Consider the following 17,357-nt stretch of genomic DNA (forward strand, 5'->3'; position numbering starts at 1 on the left):
AACACACCCTCTTCTGCTGTCTCAACCACTCTTTTTATTTCCACACATATCTCTTATCCTTTCATTACTTAATCAAACCACCTTCCATACAACCTTACCTATAGCCCATGCCTTGCAACCACATAATACCGTTAGAACTACTAATTCTTCAAACATGTCCATTTTTGCTCTCTGAGATAACATTCTCTCTTTCCACATATTCTTCATCATTCCCAGAACCTTTGCCCCCTCCCCCACCCTGTGACTCACCTCTATGTCTATAAGTTACTTCCCATGTCAGAGATGGAGAGCCAAGTACAAGATAAGAAATAGCCTCATTTACTCACATCCACTCTCTTTCTGTCCTTTACAATGCATCAAAACCAGAAGAACCTATCAACAATCAGGCCTTGCAGACCTTTACATGGTTTTGCAACTGCTACATATGTCTTAATTCAGTCCACTGACAGAATGTTGCCCCCATATACCAAATCACTCCAATTTGCTCTAACCAGTGCTGTCACCAACGGTGTGGATAAATGGGATGTGATGAAACTGGCGAGGCAATTGGTAAATGGGGAATGCCTGGAGTAAATCAGAATGGAAATTATCTTGTGGATGCCAGTGCTAAGAGGAGTTTATACCTTCCAAACACTTTTTTCAGCACAAGATGATAACATATATCTGTGTATGAAAAATAATGAAAGAGAACAAATGAGTCTTACTGACTACGTGACAGTGAATGAAAGGCTGAAAATGGTTGTGCTGGATGCTAGAGTTGTGACAGGATTCTTTGGAATTTCAGACTATTTTTCAGTTCTTGTGGAGATGAGGATCAAGTAGAAATGGAAGTATTGCATAAGGAAGAACTGAGACGTAAAAGTGCTAGCAAGTAAGATGAAGCAAAAGAATGCAAGGAGGGGTATGAAACAAAGGGGAAAGAAAGTTTAGATGAAAACACAGTAAATGCTGGTATGAAGTCATGTGTGAATGAGGTGCTCAAAATGTTAGGGAAAGACTGTTTAAGACTAGTATTAGTAGTTGGGTACAAGATTAAAAGATTTATTTATTTATTTTGCTTTGTCGCTGTCTCCTGCATTTGCGAGGTAGTGCAAGGAAACAGAAGAAAGAAATGGCCAAACCAACCCCCATACACATGTATATACACACACGTCCACACACGCAAACATACACACCCATACATCTCAATGTACACATATATATACACACACAGACACATACATATATACCCATGCACACAATTCACACTGCCTGCCCCCATTCACTCCCATCGCCACCTCGCCACACATGCAATACCATCCCCCTCCCCCCCATGTGTGCGAGGTAGCGCTAGGAAAAGATAACAAAGGCCCCATTCGTTCACACTCAGTCTCCAGCTGTCATGCAATAATGCCCGAAACCACAGCTCCCTTTCTACATCCAGGCCCCACACAGCTTTCCATGGTTTACCCCAGACGCTTCACATGCCTTGATTCAATCCACTGACAGCACGTCAACCCCGGTATAACACATCGATCCAATTCACTCTATTCCTTGCCCGCCTTTCACCCTCCTGCATGTTCAAGCCCCGATCACACAAAATCTTTTTCACTCCATCTTTCCACCTCCAATTTGGTCTCCCACTTCTCCTCGTTCCCTCCACCTCCAACACATATATCCTCTTGGTCAATCTTTCCTCACTCATTCTCTCCATGTGCCCAAACCATTTCAAAACACCCTCTTCTGCTCTCTCAACCACGCTCTTTTTATTTCCACACATCTCTCTTACCCTTACATTACTTACTCGATCAAACCACCTCACACCACACATTGTCCTCAAACATACTCAAACATTAAGAGATGTAATAATAAAAAGGAATATGCATGATGGATGAATGAGATTAGAAATTCTAAGGAAAAGAAGAAAAAGGCACAAAGTAGAGTGCTCAAAATGAATGTGCCAGAGGAAGTTTAACAAAGGGGGAAGGAAGAATATATGATTTGTTGGCAGAATGTTAAGAAGCTGATAGAAGCAAGCAAAGAAAAAATAGAAGATTTTGGAAGAAAGTAGTGTGAAAATTTTAGGGAAAATAAACAGTTGTACTGGAGGGAGGAGAAATGGGAAAGAGGTGGATGTAAATGTTAGAAGTAAGGAAAGGAAGCTCCTAAATCAAAAAGTGGGAATGAATGGAAAATGGAAAAAGCATTTAGAAGAATTGATGAATGTGGAAGGTGAAGCACTAGTTGCTACATGCACGGGTATGGAGGATGGAAGGAAAAGGATACTAATACGGGCTACAGCTAGATGGGAGGTAAAAGGGGACAATACTGAGGCTGAGGGTACAAAAAGGCACCTACTGTGGATGGGATTACATATGAAACGTCGGAATGTGGTGGAGAAAGTTTGATAGAGTGGATGCATTTGTTATGTAAGTGAAAATGGAAGTAGAAGGTTGTGCTTGAGGATTGGGTGAGTTATTATTGTTCTTATATTCAAAGGAAAAGGTGCTCAGGACCAATGTAGTTATCAAAGAGGAAAAAGACTTTTAAGTATTCCACATAAAGTGTATGTGTTGACTGACAGAGTGAAGGAAGTGACTGAATGCAGAATAAGTGAGGAGCACGGGGTTTTAGCTTTAGGAAGAATATCTTGGAAGGAAGTGAATAATGTGAGAAAGACAGAGAATGAATAGAAACAACAGTTAAGGGGGTAAAAGGGGGAAGTGTTCAAAGGTACTAATGAAGCAAGGAGGGGATGCAGTGAGTACTCTGAAGGATGGTTAAATATGTCTGATGATAAAGATGCAGATGTAGGGTGTTTTGGTCAGAGTGATATGCAAAGTCAGAGTCATGGAGAGTGGTTTGGTGAAGTGAGAAGAGGTGGTGAAAGCCTTGTATAAGATGAAATGTGGCTGGAGGGCAGGAGTGGATGGTACTGCAATTGAATCTAATAAGAAAGGGTGTGTGTTTTTAATTGGTTGAGGATTGGCGAGATGCATGAATAATGCCATACACATCGAGGATGTAAGGCATGTGTACGTGTAGGAAGAGAGGAGAGTGATTGGCTCTCAGTGAATGTAGGTTTGCGGCAGGGGTGTGTGATGTCTCCATGGTTGTTTAATTTGTTTATGGATGGGGTTGTTAGGGAGGTAAATGCAAGAGTCTTGGAAAGAGGGGCAAGTATGAAGTCTGTTGGGGATGAGAGAGCTTGGGAAGTGAGTCAGTTGTTGTTCGCTGATGATACAGCGCTGGTGGCGGATTCATGTGAGAAACTGCAGAAGCTGGTGACGGAGTTTGGTAAAGTGTGTGGAAGAAGAAAGTTAAGAGTAAATGTGAATAAGAGCAAGGTTATTAGGTACAGTAGGGTTGAGGGTCAAGTCAATTGGGAGGTGAGTTTGAATGGAGAAAAACTGGAGGAAGTGAAGTGTTTTAGATATCTGGGAGTGGATCTGTCAGCGGATGGAACCATGGAAGCGGAAGTGGATCATAGGGTGGGGGAGGGGGCGAAAATTTTGGGAGCCTTGAAAAATGTGTGGAAGTCGAGAACATTATCCCGGAAAGCAAAAATGGGTATGTTTGAAGGAATAGTGGTTCCAACAATGTTGTATGGTTGCGAGGCGTGGGCTATGGATAGAGTTGTTCGCAGGAGGATGGATGTGCTGGAAATGAGATGTTTGAGGACAATGTGTGGTGTGAGGTGGTTTGATCGAGTAAGTAACGTAAGGGTAAGAGAGATGTGTGGAAATAAAAAGAGCGTGGTTGAGAGAGCAGAAGAGGGTGTTTTGAAATGGTTTGGGCACATGGAGAGGATGAGTGAGGAAAGATTGACCAAGAGGATATATGTGTCGGAGGTGGAGGGAACGAGGAGAAGAGGGAGACCAAATTGGAGGTGGAAAGATGGAGTGAAAAGGATTTTGTGTGATCAGGGCCTGAACATGCAGGAGGGTGAAAGGAGGGCAAGGAATAGAGTGAATTGGAGCGATGTGGTATACAGGGGTTGACGTGCTGTCAGTGGATTGAATCAAGGCATGTGAAGCGTCCGGGGTAAACCATGGAAAGCTGTGTAGGTATGTATATTTGCGTGTGTGGACGTGTGTATGTACATGTGTATGGGGGGGGGTTGGGCCATTTCTTTCGTCTGTTTCCTTGCGCTACCTCGCAAACGCGGGAGACAGCGACGAGGTATAAAAAAAAAAAAAAAAAAAATCCATAAACAAATTAAACAACCATGGAGATATCACGCACCCCTGCTGCAAACCGACATTCACTGGGAACCAATCACTTTCCTCTTTCCTACTTGTACACATACCTTACATCCTCGATAAAAACTTTTCACTGCTTCTAGCAACTTGCCTCCCACACCAAATACTCTTAATACCTTACACAAAGCATCTCTATCAACTCTATCATATGCCTTCTCCAGATCCATAAAAGCTACATACAATTCCATTTGTTTTTCTGAGTATTTCTCACATACATTCTTCAAAGCAAACACCTGATCCACACATCCTCTACCACTTCTGAAACCACACTGCTCTTCCCCATCTGATGCTCTGTACATGCCTTCACCCTCTCAATCAATACCCACCCATATAATTTCCCAGGAATACTCAACAAACTTATACCTATGTAAATTGAACACTCATCTTTATTCCCTTTGCCTTTGTACAATGGCACTATGCATGCACTCTGCCAATCCTCAGGCACTTTACCATGAACCATACATACACTGATTATCCTCACCAACCAGTAAACAACATAGTCACCCCCTTTTTTAATAAATTCCACAGCAAAATCATCCAAACCCACTGCCTTGCCGGCTTTCATCTTCCGCAAAGCTTTCATAACCTCTTCTCTGTTTCCCAAATCATTCTCCCTGACCCTCTCACTTCGCACACCACCTCAACCAAAACACCCTATATCTGCCACTCTATCATCAAACACATTCAACAAACCTTCAAAATACTCACTCCATCTCCCTCTCACTTCACCACTGCTTGTTACTATCTCCCCATTAGCCCTCTTCACCAATGTTCCCATTTGTTCCCTTGTCTTATGCACTTTATTTACAATTCTTCGTCTGTTTCCTGGCGCTACCTCACTGACATGGGAAACAGCTATAATGTATAATAATGGGTATGTTTGAAGGAATAGTAATTCCAACAACGTTATATGGTTACAAGGTATGGCCTACAGATAGGGTTGTACGGAGGATGGTGAATGTGTTGGAAATCAAATGTTTGTGGACAATATGTGACATGAGGTGGTTTGATCGAACAAGTAATGAAAGGGTAAGGGAGATAGGTGGAAATAAAGAGAGTGTGGTTAAGAGAGCAAAAGAGGGTGTGTTGCAATGGTTTGGATATATGGAGAGAATAGGTGACGAAAGATTGACAAAGAGGATATGTGTCAGAGGTGAAGCGAAGAAGGAGAAGTGGGAGGCCAAATTGGAAGTGAAAGGACAGAGTGGAAAAGATTTTGAGCAATTGGGGTCTGAACATACAAAAGGCTGAGAGGTGTGCAAGGAATAGAGTGAACTGGAATGATGTGGTACACCGGGGTCAAAGTGCTGTCAATGGACTGAACCAGGGCATGTGAAGCATCTGGATAAACCATGGAAGGGTGTGTGGGGCCTGGATGTGGATAGAGGGCTGTAGTTTTGGTGCATTACACATGACAGCTAGAGACTGAGTGTGAACGAATGTGGCCTTTTTTTGTCTGTTTTCCTATTGCTACCCCACTGAAGTTTGAGGCAGCGATGCATTTTCATGTGGGGCAGGGTGGCCCTGGGAATGGATTAGAGGCAAGCAAGTAAGAATATGTACATGTGTATATATGTATATATCAGTGTACACATAAGTTTATGTATGTATATGTGTATATGTTATGTATATGGATGTGTATGTATATGTACGTGTATGGGTGTTTATGTATATGTTTATATGAGAGTGGGCCATTCTTTGTTTGTTTCCTGGCGCCAACTTGCTGACTCAGGAAACAGCGATCAAGTATAATAAGAAATTGGGATGCAAGTTTGAATGGAGAAAATTTAGAGGAAATGAAGTGTTTTTGATATCTGGGAGTGGACATAGCAGCAAATGGAACCATGAGAGAGGAAGCGAGTCACAGGGTGGGGAGGGGTGAAGGGGCTAGGAGCAATAAAGAATGTGTGCAAGGAGAGAACATTATCTTGGAGAGCAAAAATGGGTATGCTTGAAGATATAGTGGTTCCAACAATACAATATAGCTGCGAAGCATGGGATATAGATAGGATTGTACTCAGGAGGGTGGATGTGTTGGAAATGAAATGTTTGAGGACAATATGTGGTGTGGGGTGACTTGATCAAGTAAGTAATGAAAGGGTAAGAGAGATGTGTAGAAATAAAAAGAGTGTAGTTGAGAGAGCAGAAGAGGGTGTGTTGAAATGGTTTGGACATACGGAGAGAATGAGGGGGGGATGCTATTTCATGTGAGGCAGGGTGGTGATGGGAATGGATGAAGGCTGCAAGTATGAATATGTAAATGTGTATATATGTATATGTCTGTCTATGTATATGTATGTATATGTTGAAATGTATATGTATATGTGTGTGTATGGGCGTTTAAGTATGTATATGTGGGTGGTTGGGCCATTCTTCGTCTGTTTCCCTGCGCTACCATGATGAGGCGGGAAACAGCAGTTAAGTATAATGATAAAAATAACAATATTCATATTTATTATACTTAATCGCAGTTTCCCGCTTCAACAAGGTAGCGCAGGGAAACAGATGAAGAATGGCCCTACTCCCATATATACATACATAACTACCCTACATACACATATACATACACAGACACATACATATATACACATGTACATATTCATTCTTCCTGCCTTCATCCATTTCCATCGCCAACCCGACACACACAAAATAGCATTCCCTCCCCATCCAGCAAGGTAGTGCCAGGAAGACAAAAAAGGCCACATTTGTTCACACTCAGTCTCTAGCTGTCATGTGTAATGCACTGAAACCACAGCTCCCTTTCCACATCCAAGCCCCACAGACCTTTCCATGGTTTACCTCACATGCTTCACAAGCCCTGGTTCAATCTAGTGACAGCATGTCCACCCTGGTATACCACATCATTCCAATTCACTCTATTCCTTGCAAGCCTTTCACCCTCCTCTATGTTCAGGCCTCGATCGCTCAAAATCTTTTTCACTCCATCCTTCCACCTCCAATTTGGTCTCCCGCTTCTCCTACTTCCCTCCACCTCTGACACATATATCCTCTATGTGAATCTCTCCTAATTCATTCTCTCCATTTGACCAAACCATTTCAACACACATTCTTTGGCTCTCTCAATCACACTCTCCCCATTACCACACAACTCTCTTACCCTTTCATTACCTATTCGATCAAACCATCTCACACCACATACTGCCCTCAAATCCTCCCCTCTCTTTTTTTTTTTTTTTTTTTTTTTTTTTTCCAAAAGAAGGAACAGAGAAGAGGTCCAGGTGAGGATATTCCCTCAAAGGCCCAGTCCTCTGTTCTTAACGCTACCTCGCTATCGCGGGAAATAGCGAATAGTATGAAAAGAAAAAAAAAAAAAATATATACATATATATATATATCATTTTTTTATACGATTCGACATTTCCGGCGTTTGCGAGGTAGCGTTAAGAACAGAGGACTGGGCCTTAGAGGGAAAATCCTCACCTGGCCCCCTTCTCTGTTCCTTCTTTTGGAAAATTAAAAAAAAAAACGAGAGGAGAGGATTTCCAGACACCCGCTCCCTCCCCTTTTAGTCGCCTTCTACGACACGCAGGGAATACGTGGGAAGTATTCTTTCTCCCCTATCCCCAGGGATAATATATATATATATATATATATATATATATATATATATATATATATATATATATATATATATATATATATATAAACGTGGGAGACAGCGACAAAGTATAATAAAAAAATATAATATAAAATATATATATATATATATATATATATATATATATATATCCCTGGGGATAGGGGAGAAAGAATACTTCCCACGTATTCCCTGCGTGTCGTAGAAGGCGACTAAAAGGGGAGGGAGCGGGGGGCTGGAAATCCTCCCCTCTCACTTTTTTTTTAATTTTCCAAAAGAGAAGGGGAACAGAGAAGGGGCCCAGGTGAGGATATTCCCTCAAGGGCCCAGTCCTCTGTTCTCAACGCTACCTCGCTGATGCGGGAAATGGCGAATAGTATGAAAGAAAAAGAAAAAGAAAGATATATATATATATATATATATATATATATATATATATATATATATATTTTTTTTTTGCTTTGTCGCTGTCTCCCGCGTTTGCGAGGTAGCGCAAGGAAACAGACGAAAGAAATGGCCCAACCCACCCCCATACACATGTATATACATACGTCCACACACACAAATATACATACCTACACAGCTTTCCATGGTTTACCCCAGACGCTTCACATGCCTTGATTCAATCCACTGACAGCAGGTCAACCCCAGTATACCACATCGCTCCAATTCACTCTATTCCTTACACTCCTTTCACCCTCCTGCATGCTCAGGCCCCGATCACACAAAATCTTTTTCACTCCATCTTTCCACCTCCAATTTGGTCTCCCTCTTCTCCTCGTTCCCTCCACCTCCGACACATATATTCTCTTGGTCAATCTTTCCTCACCCATTCTCTCCATGTGCCCGAACCATTTCAAAACACCCTCTTCTGCTCTCTCAACCACGCTCTTTTTATTTCCACACATCTCTCTTACCCTTACGTTACTTACTCGATCAAACCAAATCACACCACATATTGTCCTCAAACATCTCATTTCCAGCACATCCATCCTCCTGCGCACAACTCTATCCATAGTCCACGCCTCGCAACCATACAACATTGTTGGAACCACTATTCCTTCAAACATACCCATTTTTGCTTTCCGAGATAATGTTCTCGACTTCCACACATTCTTCAAGGCTCCCAGAATTTTCGCCCCCTCCCCCACCCTATGATCCACTTCCGCTGCCAGATCCACTCCCAGATATCTAAAACACTTCACTTCCTCCAGTTTTTCTCAAACTCACCCATTCAAACCCATTCAAACTCACCTCCCAATTGACTTGACCCTCAACCCTACTGTACCTAATAACCTTGCTCTTATTCACATTTACTCTTAACTTTCTTCTTCCACACACTTTACCAAACTCCGTCACCAGCTTCTGCAGTTTCTCACATGAATCCGCCACCAGCGCTGTATCATCAGCGAACAACAACTGACTCACTTCCCAAGCTCTCTCATCCCCAACAGACTTCATACTTGCCCCTCTTTCCAAGACTCTTGCATTTACCTCCCTAACAACCCCATCCATAAACAAATTAAACAACCATGGAGACATCACACACCCCTGCCGCAAACCTACATTCACTGAGAGCCAATCACTCTCCTCTCTTCCTACACGTACACATGCCTTACATCCTCGATGTGTATGGCATTATTCATGCATCTCGCCAATCCTCAACCAATTAAAAACACACACCCTTTCTTATTAGATTCAATTGCAGTACCATCCACTCCTGCCCTCCAGCCACATTTCATCTTATACAAGGCTTTCACCACCTCTTCTCACTTCACCAAACCACTCTCCATGACTCTGACTTTGCATATCACTCTGACCAAAACACCCTACATCTGCATCTTTATCATCAGACATATTTAACCATCCTTCAGAGTACTCACTGCATCCCCTCCTTGCTTCATTAGTACCTTTGAACACTTCCCCCTTTTACCCCCTTAACTGTTGTTTCTATTCATTCTCTGTCTTTCTCACATTATTCACTTCCTTCCAAGATATTCTTCCTAAAGCTAAAACCCTGATTTATGTGCTGAAAAAGGACTGATGATTGGGAATACCTGGTTTAAAAAGCGAGATATACATAAGTATACTTATGTAAGTAGAAGAGATGGCCAGAGAGCGTTATTGGATTACGTGTTAATTGACAGGCGCGCGAAAGAGAGACTTTTGGATGTTAATGTGCTGAGAGGTGCAACTTGAGGGATGTCTGATCATTATCTTGTGGAGGCTAAGGTGAAGATTTGTATGGGTTTTCAGAAAAGAAGAGTGAATGTTGGGGTGAAGAGGGTGGTGAGAGTAAGTGAGCTTGGGAAGGAGACTTGTGTGAGGAAGTACCAGGAGAGACTGAGTACAGAATGGAAAAAGGTGAGAACAATGGAAGTAAGGGGAGTGGGGGAGGAATGGGATGTATTTAGGGAATCGGTGATGGATTGCGCAAAAGATGCTTGAGGCATGAGAAGAGTGGGAGGTGGGTTGATTAGAAAGGGTAGTGAGTGGTGGGATGAAGAAGTAAGAGTATTAGTGAAAGAGAAGAGAGAGGCATATATATATATATATATATATTTTTTTTTTTTTTTTTTTAAACTATTCGCCATTTCCTGCATCAGCAAGGTAGCGTTAAGAACAGAGGACTGGGCCTCTGAGGGAACATCCTCACCTGGCCCCCTTCTCTGTTCCTTTTCTTGGAAAATTAAAAAAAAAAAAAAAGAAAAAGGGGAGGATTTCCAGCCCCCCTCTCCCTCCCCTTTTAGTCGCCTTCTACGACACGCAGGGAATACGTGGGAAGTATTCTTTCCCCCCTATCCCCAGGGATAATATATATATATATATATATATATATATATATATATATATATATATATATATATATATATATATATATATTTTTTTTTTTTTTTTTTTTTTTTTTATACTTTGTCGCTGTCTCCCGCGTTTGCGAGGTAGCGCAAGGAAACAGACGAAAGAAATGGCCCAACCCCCCCCCATACACATGTACATACACACGTCCACACACACAAATATACATACCTACACAGCTTTCCATGGTTTACCCCGGACGCTTCACATGCCTTGATTCAATCCACTGACAGCACGTCAACCCCTGTATACCACATCGCTCCAATTCACTCTATTCCTTGCCCTCCTTTCACCCTCCTGCATGTTCAGGCCCCGATCACACAAAATCTTTTTCACTCCATCTTTCCACCTCCAATTTGGTCTCCCTCTTCTCCTCGTTCCCTCCACCTCCGACACATATATCCTCTTGGTCAATCTTTCCTCACTCATTCTCTCCATGTGCCCAAACCATTTTAAAACACCCTCTTCTGCTCTCTCAACCACGCTCTTTTTATTTCCACACATCTCTCTTACCCTTACGTTACTTACTCGATCAAACCACCTCACACCACACATTATCCTCAAACATCTCATTTCCAGCACATCCATCCTCCTGCGCACAACTCTATCCATAGCCCACGCCTCGCAACCATACAACATTGTTGGAACTACTAATCCTTCAAACATACCCATTTTTGCTTTCCGGGATAATGTTCTCGACTTCCACACATTTTTCAAGGCTCCCAAAATTTTCGCCCCCTCCCCCACCCTATGATCCACTTCCGCTTCCATGGTTCCATCCGCTGACAGATCCACTCCCAGATATCTAAAACACTTCACTTCCTCCAGTTTTTCACCATTCAAACTCACCTCCCAATTGACTTGACCCTCAACCCTACTGTACCTAATAACCTTGCTCTTATTCACATTTACTCTTAACTTTCTTCTTCCACACACTTTACCAAACTCCGTCACCAGCTTCTGCAGTTTCTCACCTGAATCCGCCACCAGCGCTGTATCATCAGCGAACAACAACTGACTCACTTCCCAAGCTCTCTCATCCCCAACAGACTTCATACTTGCCCCTCTTTCCAAGACTCTTGCATTTACCTCCCTAACAACCCCATCCATAAACAAATTAAACAACCATGGAGACATCACACACCCCTGCCGCAAACCTACATTCACTGAGAACCAATCACTTTCCTCTCTTCCTACACGTACACATGCCTTACATCCTCGATAAAAACTTTTCACTGCTTCTAACAACTTGCCTCCCACACCATATATTCTTAATACCTTCCACAGAGCATCTCTATCAACTCTATCATATGCCTTCTCCAGATCCATAAATGCTACATACAAATCCATTTGCTTTTCTAAGTATTTCTCACATACATTCTTCAAAGCAAACACCTGATCCACACATCCTCTACCACTTCTGAAACCACACTGCTCTTCCCCAATCTGATGCTCTGTACATGCCTTCACCCTCTCAATCAATACCCTCCCATATAATTTACCAGGAATACTCAACAAACTTATACCTCTGTAATTTGAGCACTCACTCCTATCCCCTTTGCCTTTGTACAATGGCACTATGCACGCATTCCGCCAATCCTCAGGCACCTCACCATGAGTCATACATACATTAAATAACCTTACCAACCAGTCAACAATACAGTCACCCCCTTTTTTAATAAATTCCACAGCAATACCATCCAAACCTGCTGCCTTGCCGGCTTTCATCTTCCGCAAAGCTTTTACTACCTCTTCTCTGTTTACCAAATCATTTTCCCTAACCCTCTCACTTTGCACACCACCTCGACCCAAACACCCTATATCTGCCACTCTGTCATCAGACACATTCAACAAACCTTCAAAATACTCATTCCATCTCCTTCTCACATCACCACTACTTGTTATCACCTCCCCATTTACGCCCTTCACTGAAGTTCCCATTTGCTCCCTTGTCTTACGCACCCTATTTACCTCCTTCCAGAACATCTTTTTATTCTCCCTAAAATTTAATGATAGTCTCTCACCCCAACTCTCATTTGCCCTTTTTTTCACCTCTTGCACCTTTCTCTTGACCTCCTGTCTCTTTCTTTTATACTTCTCCCACTCAATTGCATTTTTTCCCTGCAAAAATCGTCCAAATGCCTCTCTCTTCTCTTTCACTAATACTCTTACTTCTTCATCCCACCACTCACTACCCTTTCTAAACAGCCCACTTCCCACTCTTCTCATGCCACAAGCATCTTTTGCGCAATCCATCACTGATTCCCTAAATACATCCCATTCCTCCCCCACTCCCCTTACTTCCATTGTTCTCACCTTTTTCCATTCTGTACACAGTCTCTCCTGATACTTCTTCACACAGGTCTCCTTCCCAAGCTCACTTACTCTCACCACCTTCTTCACCCCAACATTCACTCTTCTTTTCTGAAAACCCATACTAATCTTCACCTTAGCCTCCACAAGATAATGATCAGACATATATATATATATATATATATATATATATATATATATATATATATATTATATATATATTTATATATATATATATATATATATATATATATATATATATATATATATAGAGTTGTGCGCAGGAGGATGGATGTGCTGGATATGAGATGTTTGAGGACAATATGTGGTGTGAGGTGGTTTGATCGAGTAAGTAACGTAAGGGTAAGAGAGATGTGTGGAAATAAAAAGAGCGTGGTTGAGAGAGCAGAAGAGGGTGTTTTGAAATGGTTTGGGCACATGGAGAGAATGAGTGAGGAAAGATTGACCAAGAGGATATATGTGTCGGAGGTGGAGGGAACGAGGAGAAGAGGGAGACCAAATTGGAGGTGGAAAGATGGAGTGAAAAAGATTTTGTGTGATCGGGGCCTGAACATGCAGGAGGGTGAAAGGAGGGCAAGGAATAGAGTGAATTGGAGCGATGTGGTATACAGGGGTTGACGTGCTGTCAGTGGAGTGAATCAAGGCATGTGAAGCGTCTGGGGTAAACCATGGAAAGCTGTGTAGGTATGTATATTTGCGTGTGTGGACGTGTGTATGTACATGTGTATGGGGGGGGGCCATTTCTTTCGTCTGTTTCCTTGCGCTACCTCGCAAACGCGGGAGACAGCAACAAAGTATAAAAAAAAAAAAAAAAAAAAATATATATATATATATATATATATATATATATATATATATATATATATATATATATATATATACATTTTTTTTTTTTTGCCGCTGTCTCCCGCGTTTGCGAGGTAGCGCAAGGAAACAGACGAAAGAAATGGCCCAACCCACCCCCATACACATGTATATACATACGTCCACACACGCAAATATACATACCTACACAGCTTTCCATGGTTTACCCCAGACGCTTCACATGCCTTGATTCAATCCACTGCCAGAACGTCAACCCCGGTATACCACATCGCTCCAAATAACTCTATCCCTTGCCCTCCTTTCACCCTCCTGCATGTTCAGGCCCCGATCACACAAAATCTTTTTCACTCCATCTTTCTACCTCCAATTTGGTCTCCCTCTTCTCCTCGTTCCCTCCACCTCCGACACATATATTCTCTTTGTCAATCTTTCCTCACTCATTCTCTACATGTGCCCGAACCATTTCAAAACACCCTCTTCTGCTCTCTCAACCACGCTCTTTTTATTTCCACACATCTCTCTTACCCTTACGTTACTTACTCGATCAAACCACCTCACACCACATATTGTCCTCAAACATCTCATATCCAGCACATCCATCCTCCTGCGCACAACTCTATCCATAGCCCACGCCTCGCAACCATACAACATTGTTGGAACCACTATTCCTTCAAACATACCCATTTTTGCTTTCCGAGATAATGTTCTCGACTTCCACACATTCTTCAAGGCTCCCAGAATTTTCACCCCCTCCCCCACCCTATGATCCACTTCCGCTTCCATGGTTCCATCCGCTGCCAGATCCACTCCCAGATATCTAAAACACTTCACTTCCTCCAGTTTTTCTCCAATCAAACTCACCTCCCAATTGACTTGACCCTCAACCCTACTGTACCTAATAACCTTGCTCTTATTCACATTTACTCTTAACTTTCTTCTTTCACACACTTTACCAAACTCAGTCACCAGCTTCTGCAGTTTCTCACATGAATCAGCCACCAGTGCTGTATCATCAGCGAACAACAACTGACTCACTTCCCAAGCTCTCTCATCCCCAACAGACTTCGTACTTGCCCCTCTTTCCAAAACTCTTGCATTCACCTCCCTAACAACCCCATCCATAAACAAATTAAACGACCATGGAGACATCACACACCCCTGCCGCAAAGCTACATTCACTGAGAACCAATCACTCTCCTCTCTTCCTACACGTACACATGCCTTACATCCTCGATAAAAACTTTTCAATGCTTCTAACAACTTGCCTCCCACACCATATATTCTTAATACCTTCCACAGAGCATCTCTATCAACTCTATCATATACCTTCTCCAGATCCATAAATGCTACATACAAATCCATTTGCTTTTCTAAGTATTTCTCACATACATTCTTCAAAGCAAACACCTGATCCACACATCCTCTACCACTTCTGAAACCACACTGCTCTTCCCCAATCTGATGCTCTGTACATGCCTTCACCCTCTCAATCAATACCCTCCAATATAATTTACCAGGAATACTCAACAAACTTATACCTCTGTAATTTGAGCACTCACTCTTATCCCCTTTGCCTTTGTACAATGGCACTATGCACGCATTCCGCCAATCCTCAGGCACCTCACCATGAGTCATACATACATTAAATAACCTTACCAACCAGTCAACAATACAGTCACCCCCTTTTTTAATAAATTCCACTGCAATACCATCCAAACCTGCTGCCTTGCCGGCTCTCATCTTCCGCAAAGCTTTTACTACCTCTTCTCTGTTTACCAAATCATTTTCCCTAACCCTCTCACTTTGCACACCACCTCGACCAAAACACCCTATATCTGCCACTCTATCATCAAACACATTCAACAAACCTTCAAAATACTCACTCCATCTCCTTCTCACATCACCACTACTTGTTATCACCTCCCCATTTGCGCCCTTCACGGAAGTTCCCATTTGCTCCCTTGTCTTACGCACTTTATTTACCTCCTTCCAGAACATCTTTTTATTCTCCCTAAAATTTAATGATACTCTCTCACCCCAACTCAAAATCATTTTCACTCCATCTTTCCACCTCCAATTTGGTCTCCCACTTCTCATTCCCTCCACCTCCGACACATATATCCTCTTGGTCAATTTTTCCTCACTCATTCTCTCCATGTGCCCAAACCATTTCAAAACATCCTCTTCTGCTCTCTCAACCACGCTCTTTTTTATTTCCACACATCTCTCTTACCCTTACGTTACTTACATGAGCAAACCACCTCACACCACACACTGTCCTCAAACATCTCATTTCCAGCACATCCATCCTCCTGTGCACAACTCTATCCATAGCCCACGCCTCGCAACCATACAACATTGTTGGAACCACTATTCCTTCAAACATAGCCATTTTTGCTTTCCGAGATAATGTTCTCGACTTCCACACATTCTTCAAGGCTCCCAGGATTTTCGCCCCCTCCCCCACCCTATGATTCACTTCCGCTTCCACGGTTTCATCCGTTGCCAGATCCACTCCCAGATATCTAAAACACTTTACTTCCTCCAGTTTTTCTCCAATCAAACTTACCTCCCAATTGACTTAACCCTCAACCCTACTGTACCTTATTCACATTTACTCTTAACTTTCTTCTTTCACACACTTTACCAAACTCAGTCACCAGCTTCTGCAGTTTCTCACATGAATCAGCCACCAGCGCTGTATCATCAGCGAACAACAACTGACTCACTTCCCAAGCTCTCTCATCCACAACAGACTTCATACTTGCCCCTCTTTCCAACACTCTTGCATTCACCTCCCTAACAACCCCATCCATAAACAAATTATATAACCGTGGAGACATCACACACCCCTGCCGCAAACCTACATTCACTGAGAACTAATCACTTTCCTCTCTTCCTACACGTATACATGCCTTACATCCTCGATAAAAACTTTTCACTGCTTCTAACAACTTGCCTCCCACACCATATATTCTTAGTACCTTCCACAGAGCATCTCTATCAATTCTATCAAATGCCTTTTCCAGATCCATAAATGCTACATACAAATCCATTTGCTTTTCTAAGTATTTCTCACATACATTCTTCAAAGCAAACACCTGATCCACACATCCTCTACCACTTCTGAAACCACACTGCTCTTCCCCAATCTGATGCTCTGTACATGCCTTCACCCTCTTAAGCAATACCCTCCAATATAATTTACCAGGAATACTCAACAAACTTATACCTCTGTAATTTGAGCACTCACTCTTATCCCCTTTGCCTTTGTACAATGGCACTTTGCACGCACTTCGCCAATCCTCAGGCACCTCACCATGAATCATACATACATTAAATAACCTTACCAACCAGTCAACAATACAGTCACCCCCTTTTTTAATAGATTCCACTGCAATACCATCCAAACCTGCTGCCTTGCCGGCTTTCATCTTCCGCAACGCTTTTACTACCTCTTCTCTGTTTACCAAATCATTTTCCCTCACCCTCTCACTTTGCAC

General features: G+C 42.4%; 1 protein-coding gene across 14 annotated transcripts in view; it reads right to left on the reverse strand.

Annotated features, from left to right (window-relative positions):
• Positions 1-17,357, reverse strand: part of LOC139756701 (uncharacterized) — a 378,118-nt gene that overhangs the window by 110,541 nt on the left and 250,220 nt on the right. The gene's annotated exons all lie outside the window — the stretch shown is intronic.

This window comes from Panulirus ornatus, chromosome 23 (assembly GCF_036320965.1).
Source record: "Panulirus ornatus isolate Po-2019 chromosome 23, ASM3632096v1, whole genome shotgun sequence".
In the NCBI taxonomy this organism is placed as follows: domain Eukaryota; kingdom Metazoa; phylum Arthropoda; class Malacostraca; order Decapoda; family Palinuridae; genus Panulirus; species Panulirus ornatus.